The 15,940-nt window shown below is 41.8% G+C and overlaps 1 long non-coding RNA gene across 1 annotated transcript in view; it reads right to left on the reverse strand.

The window, feature by feature from the left end:
- LOC123587724 overlaps positions 1-15,940 on the reverse strand; it is a 68,560-nt gene that overhangs the window by 42,776 nt on the left and 9,844 nt on the right. The window contains exon 4 of the long non-coding RNA XR_006707483.1: positions 14,375-14,523. This is a non-coding gene — a long non-coding RNA (uncharacterized LOC123587724). The remainder of the gene's footprint in view (positions 1-14,374; positions 14,524-15,940) is intronic.

Genomic DNA, 15,940 nt, shown 5'->3' on the forward strand with positions numbered 1-15,940 from the left:
ACTTTGTTGTCATTGTTTTTCTATTTGTTTCATATCTATCTCCCAGTCTCTGAAAATGAAGCCAATGAGAGGCTTCATGACTGGTCTCCCTCCTTCTACTTTTCTTACCCCACAATCTCCCCCCCAGCCCATTCTATTCTCAACACAGAAATCAAAGTACTTCTGTCAAAATGTACAGAAAACTATAAATAACAATAAGAAAAAAGTTACATATACATGCACTATCCAGAGTCTCACTGTGCACATATTAATGTATTTTTTCCGTGTCTTTTTTCTGCGAATATTTTTAAACAGCTTACGCCACATGGAGCACAGTAATTGCCGTTCATTTTCTTGTAGCATAAGCCCAACTGTTAATAGGAAGTCAATTATACAAACTAATATTTACTAAGAAAAACATTTGCCATTCATACAGTCCTCCAGATAATCTAGATCTCCCCTTCTTCCTTCAGCCCCAGATCAAGAGAGGCTACCACAGAGAAGCAACTTGGTTGGATTGCTTACATCCACTGCAAATTTTTTGTTTTAAATTACTTTCTGGTGTTATGTCCTCAGCTTGTGAAAGGAGATAGCATTTTTAATATGAAATTTGCTGTCGTGTTTGCAGTAAGGACATGATTGGGGTCTTGTCCACTACGTCAGGTGATGTCTCCTGTAAGAGGCCTCAAGAGAAACATTCTTTTCATAGCTATTGCTAAAAAATGTTTTGCTCCTCAACAGAGAGCATGAGTTTTAAGAAAACTCATTGACAGTGTAATCCAGGTAACTCAATGTATTCTTTTCTTTTTATTGGCCACTAGAGACTAAAGCTTATGTCTAGTATAATAACTAGTATATATTATATGGTATTCTGTAGGGTATAGACCAATATTGCCTTTTTTTATATATAAAATCTTTATTACAGGCAATACTGGTCCACACACAACATAGTACCAACGGTATAAGTTTAATCTTTCAAAATCATCAGTTAGACAACAAAAGACCAAAAAATAAAATTTGAGTCAATATTTAAATATTATGAGAATATTAAAAATATTCTCAATGCACATTATCCTCAGTTCCCTTATTAATCATAAAACATACAAGTACAGAAAAGTACCTCATTTAACATATATTAGTGCTTCATACCAGCCACCATGTAGAAATTTATAGCATAAATTTGTGTCCTAAACTTTTATCTATCCTTGTCTCATTCTATCCTTATTTCCTCTTTCCCTTGACTCTCTGTATAATTATAATTATGTATAATATTCATGCATGTACAGGCACATATATCCATATAAAATGCATATGTACACATATATTTCTACAATGCACTATCTCTTATGGTATAGTAAATTTATAACATTTTTGGAATGAGAAAAGGTCTCAATAAGCAACTGTTGTACAGATAAGTAGGCAGGGCCAGTCTGGAGACAGGGAGACCAGGTAGAGAAGTATGGCAAAGTGACGGGCAATTCCAGTTTGACCTAAGGCCACAAATGTTCAGATGCACGGAAGGAAATAGAATGAGAGATATTTGTAAGGCAGAAACATCTCAACCTGATGACTGGTTAGTTGGGATGGAAGGAGAAGTGACCTTGAGGCTTCTGGCTTAGACTGTAGAGTTACCAGTTGGAGCAGGGAGTGTTCTATGAGGAAGCTTGAAGCACTCATTCTTGAACACATTGATCTGAAGGAAACTGTCCAGGACAGCTGGATGGAGATGTGAAGCCTTCTTTACCACTTCACAAATTTACATTGATGTTCATTTGCTCCCACTACTTTTCTCTGCCTGGAAAACAGTCACTTTTGCTTCTACTACTGACCTAATTTGAGCCATCTTTGTGGGTCCAGTTGAGTTCCTAAACTTCCAAGAAGTGTGTTTGTTCACTTCTTTCTTCTGACCTCCCATAGCTCTTATTATTAGGATTCCACTCAGAGCAAAGGTGTGAAGTTGCCCCATGTTGCTCTTGTTCTAGGTCACAGGTGAAAATCACCTACTTATTCATTGAATGAATATTTAGTGGGAACCATCCACACATCCTGGCTAGGTGATGAGCACACAGGTGACTCAAGCATGGGGCATGATCCTGGCTGTCCACTGGAGGAGGAGACAACACACACTATACAAACAAGTCCCTGTATGCCTCCTGAGGGCACACAAGCTCCATTCTCTTTTTTATACTTTCTCATGGTGGCAAGCTTGCTCAGGTTACACACAGAGCCAAGCTTCAACAAATAGCGAATCAACTGATAGATTATTGATTCAAGCTGGCAGAAGAGAAAATCCATAGCAAACCTTGGTGGATCAAATCTGATCTTTTTTGAGCCACCAAGATTCCCTTATACAATTTGAGTCATGACAGTTAATAATGCAGCCCCCATCCCTAAAGTGTGGCTTTTATCTGCTTGGCCACGTTAGGCCGGCTCCTGTTGCTCAGGCCCAGGAGAGGCAAAATCTCATCTGACACTCTGACGTGGCCAGCAGGTTTTTGCTCTTGCAGAGTGGACCTCATTTTTACTAGTAGCCAACAGGAATTAGAGCCATGGCAGTAAGGACTGTCTCTACTCAGATACATAAAGCAGGTGAGGTGACTTAGTAGCATTTCACAAGGTACTGAACTGGGAGTTGGGAAGAGTTGTCTTCAGGCACTGAATCTACCCTTAACTAACTGCTTTCACTTGGGCCGGTGGCAACCTGCCCTAATTCATAAAAGAAGGTAGCAGGAAAGGTGATATTTCAGAACGTTTTCAGCTCTTTTTCTTCTGTTTTGTTTTGTGAGATTAAAAGAAAAAAATGTCTGTGGTTAAGAGTTTTCCAGAATGACGGTTACTCAGAGTGAGGTCTCTGAGTGCTCCAAGCACATCAATGGGAAGATCTAGATATAGAAACTACCAGGTTTAGAAGTTAGGCAATATTCGGGTGTTGTCTTGGAGAAACTCTTCCACTGCATGAGAATGATTTATCCAGAAAGGACAATGTGCCTGGGTTGAGGTGGTGTCCTAAAGTCTCAACACCTCCAGCTTATTGCCTGGAGCATGAAGGCGTGGCTGAGAGTCTTCAACTGGGCAAGATGGAGAAAGCCCTAGGCCTGAAATGAAAGACGTCACTCTTGGTCCCACCACTTGCTGCTGATGGAGCTTGGGACAGAGTCTGAGATCTCTTTGACCTCAGTCTCTTTGCTTAAAAAAATAAGGGTTTCTCTTCAATTTCCTGTCTACCTCTAGCATCCTATAACCTCTTGTAAACTGCATGCACGTGTGGGTATGTGTGTGGTTTGCAGCAAATGCTTTGTTTAAAATTGTGAGTTCTTTTAGTGTTCATAATGACAGTGTCTGACGATTTCTAACATTCTGGAAACAAACAGCTTCTTGGCTTTCTTCAGCACACCACACAGTTGTGAAAGCACACAGGCTTTGAAGCTGAGCGACCTGGGCTCACAATCCACCACTGCCACCTCTTAACGGTGTGGCTCTGAGCAAGTTACGTTATAATATCGCTGGGGTACACTTTTGCCGTGAGGAGGGCCTGTACAGAGCGCCTGGTACATAGTCCATCTTTACTCACTGGGTAATTCTCCCATTGTAATGTCTGCAGGATTTATAAAAACATTTGAGTCTACTAATCAAATGGATAATGGATGAACAGTGCTGTCATAGTTTGATGTATTCCACAAGATAATGAGGTAAGAGTGTCTTAATGTAGGAGATAAAAACAAATGCACAAACTCGACAGGCTCCGTTTCTTCATTTATGAAATCAGGGGCTGTACCAGATTATTATTAAGACCTCTTTATGAGTTTACAATTTTGGCTTATAAACTGGATCTGGATGTAATTTCAAAGCAATTCAAAGAGATAAGTTTCAAAATGGGGCTTTAAGACTAGCATCATCATTGCAATACATTAAAGTATGACTACTTTAGAGGACAGTGTTCATTTGGATGTGTAATTCGAGTCAGATTATTTTAATACTATTTATCGGATGCTTACTTTGTTACATTCCAGTGGCTTGGTTACTTTTGTAGCCACACCTCAGACATGTGGGAAGAACTGGAAAAGATGGAGGAAGAGATGGAGACAGAATGAGGTAGCAGGTCAGGACAAGAGCAAGGACCAGGCAAGGCTGGTGGTGTTTTCGGGCCGAACAATGCCTCTTGCATACGGTAAGTCGTACTTTATGCCATTGTTCCTGAAAGTAGCTTAGACGCACTTGTAACTTGACTCATATTCTATTGAAAACACTTCCATGACAAAACTTGTTGTCAAAAAGATGTTATTCCCTAATTCTAAATCTATATTGGATCTGCTTAAAGGAAAGTTCAATTCTAGTTCTTTTCCTGGAGAGGAAAAGTGATGTTAAGCTACCCTGATGAGAGCCCGGTGTGGGAACAGCTTGTCTGGCCTCCTGGGCTCTCTGGGGGAAAGTAGATGGAGAGGAGGAACAGATACATATTCCAGAACTGGACTTTGAATGGGACTTTGGCCAAACTTGGCCCAATTTCTCAACTGAGAGAAAGCACTGACCAAAGCTGAATGCTGACTCAGAGCCAACTTGCTCCGGACACATTGTCCTCTGCCAGGCAAGCTCAGTGCCCTCTCCCCAAAGCACTTATCCAGCCAGGGGGAGGCAATGCCGGGAGCAGAAGCTTCGCTGTTCCCCCCTTCCTTACTGCCTGGTGCCAGCTTTTGTGCAGCTCTCATGACTAGGGGAGGGGTGGGGGGAGGAGAGCGAAGGAAAAGAAGGGCAAGTGGAGAGAGAGGAGATAAGGCCACCCATGAAGATGCAGGGTGAGAGAAAGCCAGGAAAAGCCAGGAGGGAGTCACCGCAGGAAAATAAAGCAATCTGAACAAACTTGGGGACTAAGGGAAAAGTGAGGAATGGTTTCAGGGAAGCCTCATGAACATGATGGAAAACAAGGAGGAAGGGAAGGGTCCCAGGATGGAAAGAGAGTTGGGAAGAGATAGCAAGGAATTGGATCAAGTCAGAGCTCCTTCAGGTGCTGACCCAAACCTCAAGTTCAAACCTTCTTGATTTAGAAAAATGTCCTGTGATTAACTCTTCAATACGAAGCCCAGTGTGTAGGAATTTCCTTTAACTGTTGCTTCTTTACATACTTCTGGAATGACAACGAATTTAAGCACGATAGCTCATTTTCCAGGAAGATTCATGGCAGGATTTCTAATTCTGCAGAGACTGCATTTGCAGAAGTTGTAACAGGAATGGCATGCTGAAATGTTGGTGGGGGTGGAAGAGGGGGAGGGGTTAATATTCAAAGTGAGGTTGGCATTCATTTTGAAGTCACTGCCTTAGTTTCAATAGAAATATAAGGAATCAAAGAACCACGTTACTGGGCGATCAAGGTTCTAATGTCCAACATGCCCTGTCCTGGGGAGAACACAAACACATGGGACTCATGGCTAATTCAAATGTCCACTCAGTACCCCATTTGTCCAAGCAGTTATGTCAGAGAATAAGATTGTACAAAGTGAATCTTAATTCTTTCGCAGTAGCTGTCTTCTAGAGGTAGACTCTTCAGGCTGAAGAAACAAAGAGCAGAATCAAATGGTTGATGTAACCTACACCTTATGTAAACAACCTATGGGAGATAAACAAAAGTAAGAGGCAACACCTGTAATTGCTAAGTCACAGGATCGGCCAATCCAATTCCACCGTGGACATAAACAGCCTCTATCAGCCCTACAGATAACACCCCCAGAGCAGCTGATTCTTCTTCCCAGAGGGGTGTGCACACTTGGACCTATGAACCTAATCATTTAGTAATTATTCATTTAATATCTGTCTTCCTTTCCAGACTTAAGCCTGTTGAAGGGTTTCACAGCTCAACAAACTGGAGATGCCCAACAAATCTTGGTTATCTGACTACAGATACCACACCAGTGAACCACACAGAAAATGTGTTTCTTACTCTGTTGTGGTTATTTTTAAAAAATTTTTTTAATGTTTATTTTTATTTTAGGACAGACAGAGCATGAGTTGGGGAGGGGCAGAGAGAGAGAGAGAGACATACACAGAATCCGAAGCAGGCTCCAGGCTCTGAGCTGTCAGCACAGAGCCTGACACGGGGCTCGAACCCATGAACTGTGAGATCATGGCCTGAGACAAAGTTGGACACGCAAGCAACTGAGCCACCCAGGTGGCCCTTGGCTAATTTAAAAGAAGTGACATAGAAAGTGGAAAAGCCCTTGATATCAAGACAGTAGCTCTGCTCGTGCCCCAGCTCTGTTATTAACTTGCTGTACAGCTTTGGTCAAGTCACTTCCCCATCTTTATCCCTGACTTCTTTGCTGTGAAACATGCCCAGATTAGATTTAATTACCTCTGAGGCAATCCAGCTCTAATAGTCTGTGATTCAGCTTCCCTATAAAGTGGACAGGGGAGGTTTATTTCTGACCACAACAGAACATGAGGAACTCATAAAAATGCCAAACACCACCTAAAGGAAAAGTGGGAACAAGATTTTGTATGAAATATGCTAGGGTTGCATGATGCAAATGTTTCTTTTGTGAGAGAAGGAAGGCCATAGGATATGATTACTTAATCTACCACCAAGCTTCCTGGGCAGCTCTGGCCAAGCTAAAGATACCTATCACTCTTGTTCAAGGTCCATTTCCTACTGAGATGTCACACTGTTGAATTATTGTTGAGTTGAAGTCCAAAAGGGGAAATATTTTGCAATCTAGGGTTGGACCCTGGAGCTATACAATCATGATTACTGATACAGAGTTTCCCAGAAATACTCTGTGCACCAGGGCCACACTGAGGAGCCCTCAGGTTTCAGTGTGCCATTTTGTGAGCTTACTCCGCTAGCGGTGCTGTGTTCCATGAACATTTTCCAAACGAGGTAGTGAAAAGATTTCATTTTGCCTCTTGTTGGACCATTTCTTTTCTTTAATTATATATGAAATAAAGTTTTAAACAAGACTCTTCTTAACAGCTCATTTTATCAACGTTTATTTATTTTTGGGACAGAGAGAGACAGAGCATGAACGGGGGAGGGGCAGAGAGAGAGGGAGACACAGAATCGGAAACAGGCTCCAGGCTCTGAGCCATCAGCCCAGAGCCTGACGCGGGGCTCGAACTCACGGACCGCGAGATCGTGACCTGGCTGAAGTCGGACGCCCAACCGACTGCGCCACCCAGGCGCCCCAACAGCTCATTTTAAAAAGCACTTTAGGAATAAGGTCATATTTGTCTTCACATATTTGTCCCCCTGTGATGAGCCAGGGGATAATAAGCCTGGAGCTTCCTGAATCTTAACACAGATGCTGTTTTGATGGTTGTTGACTCTTAAAACTCCCACCACCCCAACAGAGTTCTTCTTTGCAGTGGTGTTGGTACACTTGCAATTATGGACCTAATCATTTATAATAACGGCAATAAAAGGAATTATAACATGATGTGTTCAAAGATGCCTAGATAGGCATTCAGAAACCCCACTTTCCCACCAATTAGTGTATGACCCTGAGGAAGTCCCTGTCTCTCTGAGCCTCAGTTTGTTTCCCTGTGAATGATTCAGCATGGTGCCCAGAAGCTCCAGGTTCTATGGAGAGCCTCTGAAGTTAAGGTGAGAGGCAGGGGAAGAGGAGAAGAACCAAGAAGCAGATGGGCTCTGGTTTTCTGTAGCAGAAGGTCATTCTTGTCTTTTATGTGTTCAGAGGCTGCAAAAAATTTCACTGAAGAAAGGATTCTGCTGCTTATAAAGAGTTTGAAAAGCACAGGATTTGATGATCTCTAAAAAAATACCTTCTGAGTTCATGTTCACATAAGTTTATGAACTCAGGTATATGAACACACACATTTGCACACCCTCTCTCCACAATGCAAAAAACCCAAACTGGTTAATGTCCCATGGATCATGATGAAAAAGAATCCTGGTTTCATTTTTTCTTTCATGTTACCAACCCCCAGGCCAACACCAGGTGGAGCCGGGAATTGGGGAAGCACTGCATTTGACTGAGTCTTCAGTTGAAAACTTAGTTAGAATTAGAACTTTAACTTTTAGAAGGGAAGCTTAGAGCTCATCTGTCTACCCCTTCACTTTGTACAGGAGAAATCCAAGGCCTAAAAGGTGAATGACTTGTCCAAGTTCATGTAACCAGGTTGATGGCAAAGTCATCATCAGAAGCCAGGTCTCTAAATCCCAGCCCTTGGCCCTTCCCAGTGCACTATGCTCTTGGAAAATGAAAGAACCACAAATGGGATGTATAGATATCTTCTGTTGGTGATCCAAAATAAAAATAGTCTTCATCTGCCTCTGTGGTATAGGTTGATCTTTAGATCTATCAAGACCCCCCCCCCAAAAAAAACCCAAAACAACAACAACAACAAAAAAAAACAGTGCATGCACACACACACACACACACACACACACACACACACACACAGGCACTTTGCCAAGAGGGATAGGGGTAATGAAAAATCCTTGGCAACTGGATACTTCAAAGCTTCAGAGGGTTTATCTAAAGAAGACTTTGAATAAAGTACAATGTTTTATGGGTTCTCCTAATCCCCAGTAAATGTGCCTTGCTGAATAAGCAGAAACATTTTTAATGACTACTGGAGAGTTATAGACCCAGATCTGTGACTGTGTGTTAGAGCTCTGTTTCCTAGGACCTTTAGTCTCCTACATCACAAACCTAGAACATCCTTTAATCTCATTTTAGCCTCACATTATCCCTGGGAGGAGTGTCATATGTGAATCCAGAACCTGTTCTCCAGCTGGGAAGTGAGTGTTGGGTGAGCATCAGAGACAGGCACACTTTGTTGAGTTCAGGCCAGGAGGGGGATCCCACATCCAGGGAAGCTCAGGGGGATCAGGTCATGATGTGGGAGACTAAAAGTGTAGAAGAAACAGAGGCCCAAGGCCCTGTGGTTCAAGATTCTGGGAAGGAGACTAAGGGCAGAGAGAGTCCTGGATGCTGAGGGGCTATGAGGGTGGCAAAGCCAGTAAGCTCTTCCTCCCTTGCTCTGTTGCTATTCCTGCCTGTCCTACTTCTGGGGCCTCAGGCCATTCCATTTGAGGCAGCAACTTCAGTGGGGTTGGAATTATAAGAATTTATCCACTATGTTAGAGCATACACTCTATGGGTGTAATGAGCAAATGGGGGCATTTGCAGGGCAGGTAAGACTTGAGTCTAGGCTACAAAGTCAAGCACTGTGGCTTTCTGAGGTCCCTTTCAAGGCTCACACTGGGTCTTTTAAACTTACTCTCCCTTTTGAAGCAGTTCTACTTTTGAAAAATTCATGTCATGTTCTCAGTTTCATCTCCCTCTTGACAATTAGAACTCCTTTTTAGGAGATGGGGGGTTTAATTGTCACTTGACCACTGTATAGATTGCTGTGACACACCAAAGCAAGCCCAGCATGGTTCAACAAAACCTACCAAAGAGCAGAGGATAATAAAAGGTACCAAACACAGAGCGTGAAGTGAAATAAAGCAGAATTGCTGTGGTCTCTACCTTCTGCAGCAAAGGAAACAAAACAGGAATTGAGAAGAGTCAAGGTTAGGATGGGCCTGGCCTCTTCCAAGGCTATATATGTAAAAAAAAAAAATGCTAGATGATGGAGTGAAAATTCAGGAAGAAGATAGACACACTTTAAAAATATATAGTAAGTTCCAAAAATGATTCATGTAGGACATCTGACATTTTTAGTGGAAATTTGAAAGAAAAATCAGAAAAATGACAACATCCTTCTACCTGAAGTGAAAATAACTCATGTACTTTCTTCTGACCTCAGGTCTGGTAAGTCTTTACCCTGCAAAATGGGGTAGAAGAAAAATAGCTGTGAGTCATATCCCATGCTGAAAGCTGAAAGATTTTCAAGACAAGAGAAGGTTATTGGAAGGCCCATAGCTCAGAAATAAAAGGCAAACAAAAACTTTGGTAGTGAAAAAAGAGGCAGAGACTGCCTGGGGAAAGACAGACAAGGGGGTAGTGAAAGAAAGTGAAGGGGGGTCCACATAGAACACTTTATCAGCCAAGGAGCATTCATATGAGGGTACCCATAAAGGCAGTAAGGCTCCACACTTGCATATAAAGCAAGAAGAATGATGAGATATACAGAGCCTGCATCCAGCTTTCCATGCCTCCCCATAACCCTCCCCAAAGCCTAACATTGAGAACATCCTCGAAGTTCTGGGTATGTGCAATCTTGGGCCAACCACTCACATTCCAATAACTAAGATTTTCAGTGTGGATCTTAAGGAGGCCTAGGGAAGCGTATCTTTTGTTAGGAGAGGAATCCAGAGAGATTTGGCAGATGTGCTATAATAAGGTTCACTCACTGAGCATATGCTTTAAGGCCACTTACTGTAGAATCATAGGGCTCTGTGGGTTTGGAAGGTGGAAACATTAGGTATCTATTGTTGTATAACAAATTAAAAATTGTGACCCAACTGTATTCTGTCTACAAGCAACTCACTTCAAATATAACGATACAGTCTGGTTGAAAGTAAAGGAATGGAATAAGGTAGGTCATAGAAACACTAACCAAAGAAAAACAGAAGTGGCTATATTATTACTGGATACAGTAGGCTTCAGCACAAAGAAAACTACAAGAGATAGAGAGGGGCATTATGTAATGATAAAAGGGTCAATCTACCAAGAAGACATAATAATCCTGAATGTGTATGCACCAAAAAACAGAGCTGCAAAATATGTGAGCAAAAACCAATAAAACAGAAAGGAGAAATAGACAAAGCTACAATGATAGCTGGAGACTTCAATACCTGTTTCTCTCTCAACAACTGAGAGAACAACTAGTCAGAAATTAGCAAAGATATATAAGAACTCAATAAGACATTAACCAACAGGATCTGACTGACATTAATACCACCCAACAGCAGAATATACTTTTCAAGTCCTTAGGTAACAGATATGTCTTTGACTGTTTTCATAGCACAAGCATATCTCACATACAGTTTATGTATCTTTATGTTTGACATAGGATATATTCTTCTATTTGCATATGAGTGAATAAATAGAGATAGGAAGTTGCATATACATAAATTAATTTATTCAATTTGCATCCTTTCTCGTGTATCAGGGACTGTGTTAGATGCTTGGTTACATGAAGAACTCAGACAATCCCTGACCAGAATTACTTGGGGAGTCAGAGTTCTAGGTGGGATAAAAGTAGAGTGAATGTTTGGAGTAATGTAGGGAAACAAAGGGATAGATTCCACCTGGTGTGGGTGCCAGGGAGAATAGAAAAGGCCTCAGGGAGGAAGTTTCACTTGTGTCAATTCTTGAAAGATGATTAAGTGTGATCTAGCAATCCTGAGACAACCAAAGTGACCACACCCCTCACACACACTCTTGTGCATACAGAGGGAGTGTGTATATATATACATATGTATATATATATATATACATATATTTTAATATCCCAAGTAGCCATGCCAGCCTTGTAGCTGGGGAGCCCAAGAAAGAAAACCCACTGCACCTTCAGATCATTCCTATCTATCTCAGGAGGTCTAAGGGAGGTGGGAAGAACCTTCTCCAAGTGCCTTCCTCATATTATTCCTCCGTTCTCTCTTCCAGCTGGTGAGCCCCAACAGCCATGGATCTTCCAACGCTAGTGAAGCCAGGATAGACTTTCTGATAAACAGACATTTAAGTTCTTTACTAACTTTTTCCTGTAGGTTCTAGCTCTTATCCTCTGACTTGTTTCTCACAAGCTTCTGTCAATCTTATCAGTCAGGTTAGCTGGACACAGTTGTATATCATGTGTCCTTGTTTTGCTTGTAGAAAATAAGAGTCTGTTACATAACTCCTCCATCTCCACAGAAACACAGATGAGCCCCTTTTGTTTTTTGTGATGCTTTCGGAATCTTTGGGAAAATATTCCATAAATAAACAGATTCCAGGGCATTGGAGTACTTGATGGGAGGAAATCATCTATACAGAGAGTGAATTTTGTACAAATAGCAACTATGAAGGGGAAGATGATATCCATGGATACTCATTCATACTCCCAGCAAAATACAGAGATCTGTTTATCCAGAGTCAAACAAATAAACATACATATATTTCAAGGCTCCTTTTCCCTGCCTGTGGCTGAGGAGGAAGAAGGCTTTCATGTCTACAGACTCCCAGTCACTCCTGAGGAGCACACTCACATCATGTTTACATATCACAGCCTTCCTGCTACTTCACCAAACGCCTCCTAGCCTTTGCTCAGTGAGCCAGCCAGGCTCCCAGAAAATCCTTCATTCTTTCCCAACTGTGCCTCCTAGGACAGATGTTCTCTATCAAGAACACCAAGTCCTGTCCTGAGGTCGTAGCCAGCAAAAACTCATGAGTGGCCCTTGCCTTTGGGAGATGATGTCATGCATTGTGGAGATGTGTGCTACAGTCTTCCCCCCCCCCAACCAAGGCAGAAGATAGCATGGACAGCATGGGGGCTAGGGTGGGGGATTGGGTGAGCCACCCCCTCTCCTGTGATGTGTGGCTGCAGTGCATAAGCTAGCCTGGGAGAACATCTCTTGTCCCAGTCATCTCCAGGAGAGGATTGTACAGCTCCTTGGACAGTTCCCAATGCCCTCTGCCTGCAATACAATCTTCTTAAGGTAATGCTGCAGCATAAGCAAGTGTTCTCTCCCATACTCGGCAGGCTTTCAGCATGGCCCCACCATCTGTACAGAGAGCAAGGTTTCACATGGCTGTGGCATCCTCCGTTGAGAACCCAGCAGTCTGGGGGAAAGCAGTATGAGCAGCAGAAAGGATGCCCCAAAGCTGAGCACTCTACATGACAGGGCAGGCTTTGAGGGCCTTGCTTACTGTACGTACACTAACACACTTATATGCCCTAACAACACTTCGATGGACGCTAACATGCTCTGATTTCTGAGCCCACAGCCAACAGTAGTCAATCCTCAGGGGATCCTAGAGCCGGCAGGGACAGGCCTAGTGACATTGCCTAGCACAAAGAGTGTACTCAATACATATTTGTTGAACAAAATAATGAGCAAAGACATCAGAAAAGGCCCAGCTAACAGGAAGAGAGGGCTCCCCAAAACCACTCAATCTGCTAAAATTGATGCTCTTGTGCCTGAGGTCTATTAGGAGAAGGAAAAGAACTCCAAACTGCAAACTGCCTGGTTAGTGCTAGAAACTTAATTTATTATCTCAACTACTTACACAGTTATCCTGTGTAGTATAAGAACACATTTTACAGACAAGGACATGGAAGCACGGAGAAGTGGAGTGGTTTGCCCCAGGTCCTTCATCTAGGAAGAAGCAAGGCCTTGGTCCCAGCTCGGATCTGCCTCAAAGGCCTGTGCCCTTGACCATATTTTACTACCTCATTTTAGACATCACTTCAAACTGAGCTCTTCCTCTTCTCCTTCCTGGACCAATTCAACCCTCCACCTATCCCTCTGTGTTGTTTTAACAGATATCCAACTGGTGTCTCTGTTTCCAGTCTCTGCCCACCATCATTCCATGCATCATTTTTCAGGCTGTACCTGAGTAATCTTTATCAAAGCCAATGCAGATCATGTCATTCACTGTTAGAAACCTCAGATACCCCTCGCTGGCCTGGCACCCATGGTCCTTCCTGGCTGGCTCCAGGGTGCCCTTCCAGTGTCACTTCTGCCACTTCCCACAGCACTGCCCATTGCCTGACCATTCTTATGCCTTGTTTATGGGACTTGGGAAGCTTCCCCTTCTTCTCTCAACCCAAAAAACAGCACCCTGTCACCCATCACCACCTGCTACCAACATCACCTTTCTCCCTCTACCATCAAAATCCTCACCTTATCCATGACTCCTTCTTGGACTTGCATGGAACAGCCCCTGCCCTGAATTCCCACAACACAGCATATTTACTGAACATATTAAACTTAGTATTTAAGCATATTTTTTCCTTATAAGCATATATTTTCTATCAGTTAGGTATTTTGCTTGATATAGTCCCAATTCCTGGCATAGAGCCAAATACATAATTAATAATGACCAACAACAACAAAAAAGAATTAAATTACAATCTGAGAACTTCAAAAAAAATAATAATAACCAACAAATGATAGAAAACAGTCCATACTCATAGCATTGGAGTAATCAGGTTAAATGCTGGTAAGAATGCAGAGCATGCAATTTATTTTAGAATGACTTACATTCATGAACACTTGCATTTGTAAAAAGTGTTGGGTTTAAAAAAGGTAAAGTTCAATTTTATGGAAATATACTTCTATGGCACACCTCATTCCCCCTCAATTCCAGATGAATAAAGTCATTATTTTAAGTAGTAATGTGCACTTTAAATAAACTCCAGGCACTGGTCTATTAGTTCACAGGTGATCTCTAAATGACCAGAAAGATAGAATTTATATATACAAATTCTATAAATTCTATACACCATGTACCTTTTTGATGATCATCTCTGCAGGCAATCTGGATTTATTGGGATGGCCCTCCAATGGAGGCAGGCAGGCTAAGGAACATGTGTGATGTGGGCTGAGTGGTTCTTCAATGTATCACCTGCACAGCATGCTTTATGGCTCAGTTTCCTCAGCTATAGAAAGGACACAACATTGCTTATCAAACAGGATGATTTTAAAGCAACACAATTAAATCCTTTGGATTAGCATCTCATTAAATTTGAATATGGATGGGATCTAGGGTGAAGTTTACTTTTGTACTATTCATAAAAGAAAAGGTTTAGAAAATCAAGAGCCATATAAACCACACTGCTGGGTGGAGGGATGTGAAAATATCTAAGCAAATAAACTGTCTTTAAGCCACTTCAAACATTAGGAAAGCATTTATTTGCATATAGATGAATGATACGGCTGCCTCTGCCCGGAACCATTTTTCACTTTCCCCTTTTGCCTAACCAACTTTTACTTACCCTTCAAGTCATGCTTTAACTGTCACTCCCCATGGAAGCCTCCACTGACCCCTAGACTAAGTGACTCACTCCTATTATACTCTTAGATTACCCTACATCCTCCATTATTTTAATTGCTTGTTTATTAACTGTCTTCCAGGCCAGGCAGCCAATTCCACAGGAACAGTAGTGGCAATGTCCTTAGCACTTCCCACAATCCCTAGCACACTCCCCGAAAATGAGTCAATGATAGGCTAATTACAAATCAGAGGTTTCACTAAGACACTTAGCTGAAGGAGTCACTGAAACAGTCACACCTTTAACCATCCTCTCTTCCTCTCTTTCTCTTTCATCAACAATTTATCAAATGCCTACCTTGCCTCAGATTCCATGTTAGGTGAGGATGTAGACCCAATTTTCTGTGCAAAGCAACTCACTGCATCCCGTTCGTGTGTATGCAGAAGCCCCATAATGCTTTGCAGCACTTATCAATGGAGGTATTGTTCTCCTCAACTAGGTTGTAAGCTCCTAGAACTCAGAGTTGGGGTCTTATCCATCTTACATCACCAGAGTACAATGAGTGGCTCAGAGTAAGTATTTCATAATTATATATGGAGTAGTGAGAACATTTTTCATTCCCTCAAAAAGAAACCCATATCATTTGCAGTCATTTCTCACTTCTTACTATCCCTTCCCCTGGAAACTACTAATACACATTACGTCTTTCATATAAATAGAATCACAATGTATTGTCTCTGTCACATGCTTCTTTCACATAATATGATATTTTTAAGCCATGTTATAGCATGCATCAATATTTCATTCCCTGTTATTGCCAAATAATATTCCATTGTGTGGATATACCGCATTTTGTTTATCTATTTGTCAATTGATGAACATTTCAGATGTTACAACTTTTTGGCTATTATAATCAATTCTTTCCTGAATATTCATGTGCAAGTTTCTCTGTAAAGATGTTTTTAACTCTCTGGATATATATCTAGGAGTGGAATTGCTGGGTTATATGGTAACTAATATTCCCAAAGTGGCTACACTATTTAATATTGCCACTAGCAAAGACCAAGGGCTCCAATTTTTCCAC

This window comes from Leopardus geoffroyi, chromosome D3 (assembly GCF_018350155.1).
Source record: "Leopardus geoffroyi isolate Oge1 chromosome D3, O.geoffroyi_Oge1_pat1.0, whole genome shotgun sequence".
NCBI classification, from domain to species: domain Eukaryota; kingdom Metazoa; phylum Chordata; class Mammalia; order Carnivora; family Felidae; genus Leopardus; species Leopardus geoffroyi.